Source organism: Crassostrea angulata, chromosome 5, assembly GCF_025612915.1.
Source record: "Crassostrea angulata isolate pt1a10 chromosome 5, ASM2561291v2, whole genome shotgun sequence".
NCBI classification, from domain to species: Eukaryota; Metazoa; Mollusca; class Bivalvia; order Ostreida; family Ostreidae; genus Magallana; species Magallana angulata.
The window spans coordinates 10,560,430-10,566,796 of record NC_069115.1 but is presented as its reverse complement, the minus strand read 5'-3'; the positions used below and the strand labels follow the sequence as shown (position 1 = coordinate 10,566,796).

The window sequence follows — 6,367 nt, the reverse complement described above, 5'->3', positions numbered from 1 at the left end:
TAAAAAAAGGCATTAAGGTTCATTTTTCATTTAATACCATTAATGTTATTAGCTCACTTGTTCATAGATATTCTAATTACAGACATTTTTGTGATATTGTTAATATCTGGCAGCAAGAGCACTTATATACTTATTGTTTTAAAAATGCTATTGTTGAAATATTGTTTCGAAAAATGACATTGTTGAAAAACCCAAATTGTTTCTAAAAATGTTATTGTTGACAAACCAAAATTGTTTTTAAAAAATGTTATTGTTGACAAACTGAACAATATTAAAAGTGTTTACTGTTCTTTACATTTGTCATTTTTTTCTATTCATATCGCAAATAGAAATTGATAAAAGATTTTTAAGTTCTTTTTAAATACATGTACTTTAAAATCACAATGTATATGCAGAGATGTACATTATTTATCTTGCCATCTGATAGTCTCATTTTAACAAATAATATTCAAAAGCGTTGCACAATTCTTTGTCTCAAGGCAAATCCATCATTATCATTTCCATTGTATAGATCATGGTTGTGGTACACTGGCACAGCATTGTTCCCTGCTTGCAGGGGCACCCTCTCACTAATGGCCTTGTTGTGAAGCCTAAAGCAGCATTCAATGATTTTGATGCACTTCTCTGTCCTGCAGGCTACCACCTGTTTTGTGAAGGCATCTGTATGAAAAAATAATGCTTTTGTAAATATGAAACTGGAGATGTAGTAAAGTGTATGGTTCTTCAGTTTCTCTCATGATGCTGCCCTAATCCATTTTTTTAAACAAATTATCTGACAAATGTGGTGTTGGTGTTACAGATATTATCCGTTACAGGTTAGATTTTTTATTTGGAGCTTTGTGCACAAGATTTGTATAATAGTTATGAAAGATACCTAAATCTGCTCTTGAGAACGCCAAAAGCTCTCTCAACAGTATTCCTCGTCGAGCAATGGGAGGAGTTGTACCGCTGCACCTGCTGGTTGGATGGCTGGGCAAATGGTGTCAGCAACCATTTCTTCAGTGGATAGCCAGAATCACCCAGGAACCATCCAATCACTCCTCTCATGATTTGTGGCAAGAAGGAATTAGCCAGAGTGAAAGAGTCATGGGTGGATCCTGGCCATCTTACCACAATGTTGGTAAAACTAAATAAGATAAAACAGTATATCATACATATCAACTTCTTTCTTCATTGGGAACAATAAATCAGTAAGCTTGTGAAAAGTTGTAAACATGTACCTGAGATTAGCTACTGCCACAGCCTGTATGTTAATGGCATGGAATCCTTTCCGGCAAATGAAAGTAGGTTCTTCATCACCTGCCATGCCTTGGATGGGGACAAGTGTGCCACCTATGGCTCCAACGACATTTGGAAATCCCTGTATGTTGAAGAACTCGTCCTTCACTTTCTTTAACTCTTGCTGGTATTTTGGGAATCTGTGCAGAGCACACAATATGAATGATCCTTGAGACAGAGGATAAGGAAAAACCATGCATGTCTGCGACCTCAGAAAGATAATCTCCCTTTGCTAGAAATCGCAAAGTAACCAAGACCTGCAAAAAATTATTTCTTTCAGTACAACTTGTTTTTACTTGACTTTAATTATATTGATTATTCTCAATCTTAACTGTGTTGGAACTTATTGAACACTTGATTTACAAAATTACAACATCACTTTATTTTATAATCAGGTATTAATGGTTGTTATTTAATCATTATCAACTTGAATGAATTATTGACTTTTTAGCTTTTCTGATTGAAATTTGTCCGTTGTCATTGTCATTGTTGTTATAAAATTTTCACAATTTCATCTGCTTATGCAGAGCTTCCAGACCACTTAAAAAAAAAAATGGCACAAAATTGATCCTTGGGTAAAGGGGATTCAAGTTTGTTTTAATGAAGGACCATGCCTCCTCCAGGGGGAGATAATTACGCAATAGTGACAAATCAATGGCATAATTTAAAATTCCTCTGAAGAAGAACCTAAATGGGCTTAGAAAGATAAAACTCATGCAAATCTTCAAAAATCTTCTCACAACAATGCAATGTATGATCTGAGATGCATATGAAAGCATTCTCAGATAATATTGATTCAAGTTTGTAGAAATTGTGACCCCCTAGGATAACCATTTAAGCTTTTCAATGCATGTACTAAATTGATTTTTGCTTTTTCACAGCCGTAATGCTCAGGTGAGTGATGTGGCCCCTAGGCCTCCTCTTTTCAATTTCACAGAGATGAAATTTGACGATCCAATCGTAAAGACCATTCATGCTGAATTAATTTATAAAATGGTACCTATCCTTTGTTGATATATAGTAGTTTTTACCTCTTCTGTGACATCTGTATTATTTTTAATTAATTAATGACCCTAATTTACAATTACATACTATGTAAACAGATATAGACCTGTGAAATATTCTTAATATATTGATAAGATTATATTATAAGGTTCTAAGTGTCTATAAAAGCGAAGGGTCTGCTGATAGGGCGAATTATCTCGGTGCGAATCGCCAGTAGCGGCGAAACGCACCATTACAAAATACATTGTAGCAGTACGAAATGATTGACTACCGTTAGCTCTCCTCTTTCAAGAGTTAAGAAATTTATAAATAATTGAAGAACTTACTTGTACAAGTGCAGGGATGGCATGGGATCTAGAGGTGGGATGTTGTACTCTATCTTTGATTAAGTCAGTTAATCCAGTTATTGTTTTACTTGGAAAACTATACCTCGCTATCAACTCGATGTCCGTAAAATTGTCAATAGGGTTTCCTCTGTCCCGGAAAACTCTCTCTTTTCGTAAAGCTCTCTCGTTCTCAAACAACAACAAAAACGCAGCCATGTTTGTTTATCTACTCAGATAGCATGCATACATTGGGCCAACGTTGGGTAATGGTTGGTCCGCTGGCGTTTGGTAAACAACGTTGGCCCAATGTTAGACCAACGTCGGGTATTGATTGGTCCATCACTGTTGGGTACACAACGTTGGCCCATTGTTGGGCCTATGTCCACCTGAGACATTCCCATTCGATTGACAATGTTAGTTGGTGGCACAACATAGGGCCAACGTTGAGCCAATGTTGTAAAATGTTTCCATATTTTACTGAGACCATGACATTGGCCCAACATTGACCCAATGTGTGTCAATTGCCATTTTTCAAATATTTATTTAAAAATAGTTTTTGGTCAATAACATATATATACACAAAACTTTGAAACATTTGATATGTATAATAGAATTGTGATATTTAATTTATATTAAATCTAAATATATACATAATTAACGCCTATTATTTATTTCATCAATGAAAACATGTGAAAATATACTGCAAGCTATTTTTTCATCAACGAAAAGATGTGAAAATACCAGTATACAAATTGAATTTAAAATTGTATGTAAAAAGGCCGAAAACAAAACAAATAGATTCTGCAAAATAATATTCTGTTGCATAATTGTTCTAAAGTGTAGAATTTTAACAAGTCGACCCTGAGATAAGAGCACATTCACTGACCAAGCAATTTAGACAGAGTTTTCACAGACTGGCCAGTTTCCATGGTAATCGTGATATCTGATCTGCTGGGATGGCCAAATCTGCTCATACTTAGCAGATTTAGCGAACAAAGAAACTCGTGATATTTGCTGTTTTCGTTTTTAGAGAGGATGTTACAGTCACAGCCCAGCAAATAAAATAGAAATGTAAGTATTTATCTCAAGTGATTGCATATTTTAATGGATTTTGTGTTTTCTAATCCTATGACTCTCCCTATATCTAATGCTAGTACTTTTCTTTACAGGAAATGTTTGGGCCTGCAACCATTTTGTTGAATTTTTTACTGACTCTCAGGAGCTAGTGCTGTTCATGGTTGGCGTGTTGTGCAATTGACTATGAAGAAAAAGGAACAATTAAGAAGCAATCAAAAATATTAACAAATTTGAATGAACACAGACATTCAAAAGGGACTTAGTTTGAAAGTGTGGATATAGATTTACCCTGTGAAAATAAGCTTGCTATAACACATTGTCGGCCGTTATTTCATTCTAAGGATGTTTATCATGGTTGGTGTATTCTAAATTCAAAATAAATTCATATTTTGTTATTATATTTTGTTGCAGTTGTAGTGCTTATTGACCAAACGTTACAGCAACGTCAAACCAATATTGGGTCAACGTTGAACCAACATTAGGCAAACGTTGATCCAACATTTGGTCAACGTTGGTAATATGTAACATACGTTGGCCCATTGTTGGGCTAATATCAGAAGATGACATATTCGACATTGTGCCAACGTTGGCCCAACATGTGGGGACAACATTGGGCCGATGAGCAAAACTGCATTGGACCAATGTCATTTGCCAACGTTGGTCCGATGTAACCGATGACGTTGGCCCAACATTGGCCCAACGTAATATTTCTATCTTACGACAAATATTTTAGACTTACGAAAAATATTTCAGACTTAAGAGAGGGTAGAGGCTGTCGTAAAGTTACGATGGATTTCACACTTAAGAATCTCTTAAGAATCTTTGTGAAGCCCGACAAAATCGTACGTTTTCTCTTACGATAGAAATTAATCGTAAGAATTTTTGTGAAAAGGGCTACAGGAATGGCGAAAACGTTTGCAGTAAATAAATATTTATTATTATTTAATTACAAAATAACTATCTTCTTATATATATATATATATATATATATATATATATATATATATATATATATATATATATATATATATATATATATATATATATATATCCCCGAGTATCCAAACTCGGTCACCATAAGCAGAAAACATTCCGCGTTTCTCTGCAAATTATTTTTTGCGGTTTTTATCATTTGCAATCACTAAATTTAACCTGAAACGTTATGATTTATAAATCATAAACAAAAATATTTTTATTATTATTCAAATAAGCCCTCTGAATACGACGTTTATCACACGTGCTATCAAAACTCATGAAATTAACTCCGTCACCCACATGATCTATGACACGCCAGGGAATTATACACATTAACAATTAAGTTTAAATTCAACTTGTATCTAGGCCAAGTTATAGTAACTAAAATCGGTGTATACATGTAAATGGTATTTAATTTCATCGAAATGAAATGCACGCCAGAATAAAAAATATGGGCCCTTGTAACAAAAAAACACAATGACCTTTTCAGAATGTATGGATGCCGTTTCATTTCTGTCCTTACATATTTCAAATATATCATATCAATAATAAATATATTAATGATTATATTATTTATTAAGGTCTTCCGTTTCCAACGGAAGACCTTACTATTATTCTGAAAAAAATTCAAATTTCTTATTATTTTTTTTTTCTTCTAGACGCCAACTTTGATCCTTAATATCTCGCTCGTTTGTTCACCGATTGTTTTGAAATTTTCAGGACTGATAACATGCCGCGTGATGTTGTCGTTGCATATTTTAGTTGAGGAAAATCCCCATCCGGTTTTGAGTTATTCCCCTTTTAGTAAAATTTAACGACTTCTTTTGTCCAGGGGGGTTTAGCTATAACGATGACTGGCAGAGTCTCAAAGATGGGCTGGTTTGGAAGCTAATACATTGAATTTGTGCGAGATATATTTTATTTATTATTTAAATGCAAATAAAAGGGGTGGTATAGATGTTGAAAGAAATGTAAGAAAAAAATTCAAAAAAATTCGCGTATTTTCCGTGTTAGTATTTTACCTGATAAAAATTTGTTATAACATGTATTTTAAAAGATCTTGGTCTTACCAAGACCTTTCATTCGGTATACAGAAAAAGGGGCTGGCCCCTATAATTAGGGAGTTAGATGCGTCAAAAGTTTCTTGTCAATAACTTGTAAAGGAATAAAAATTTCTAAAGCATTATTGAGGCAAAGTTGTAAAGAAATTAATTTTGAATCCTTCCGTGGTATTCAATTTAATGTTTTCGTAATGTATAGCCAGTATTTGCAGAAACAATTGTTGTCAGTTCGGTCCATTTTTGTGGGGGTGTGCACGTTTAGGAGGTTATGAAAGGGCTTTTTGTAATGCACTAACTGATACATGCAGCGCGCAAAAATAATTCTACATAAAGTTCCCAAATGTTTTTATTCATATGTACATATTCATTTCATAAAGATGAACCTCTTTGACCTTATTTTTGTTGTTTGTTTCATAACTGTGCCCCTTTCTATATTTAGATGCATTACGAGACTCAGGTAACCGATCGATAGAAGAGTCGCTAGCTGTATTCAGGCCGTCGCCTTGACGACAGTGCATATGCTTGTAGAGCTGGACGTACTATATAAATAGTGCCTGTTTGGGAGGGTAACAGTTGAAATTGACACCCCGAGAAAACCATTGTCAACCGACGCGAAGCGGAGGTTGACAATGGTTTTCGAGGGGT

The 6,367-nt window shown here is 34.4% G+C and overlaps 1 pseudogene; it reads right to left on the bottom strand.

Annotated features, from left to right (window-relative positions):
• Window positions 1-448: 448 nt before the first annotated feature.
• LOC128185015 (putative nuclease HARBI1) lies at window positions 449-1,481 on the bottom strand (annotated as a pseudogene).
• Window positions 1,482-6,367: the final 4,886 nt, after the last annotated feature.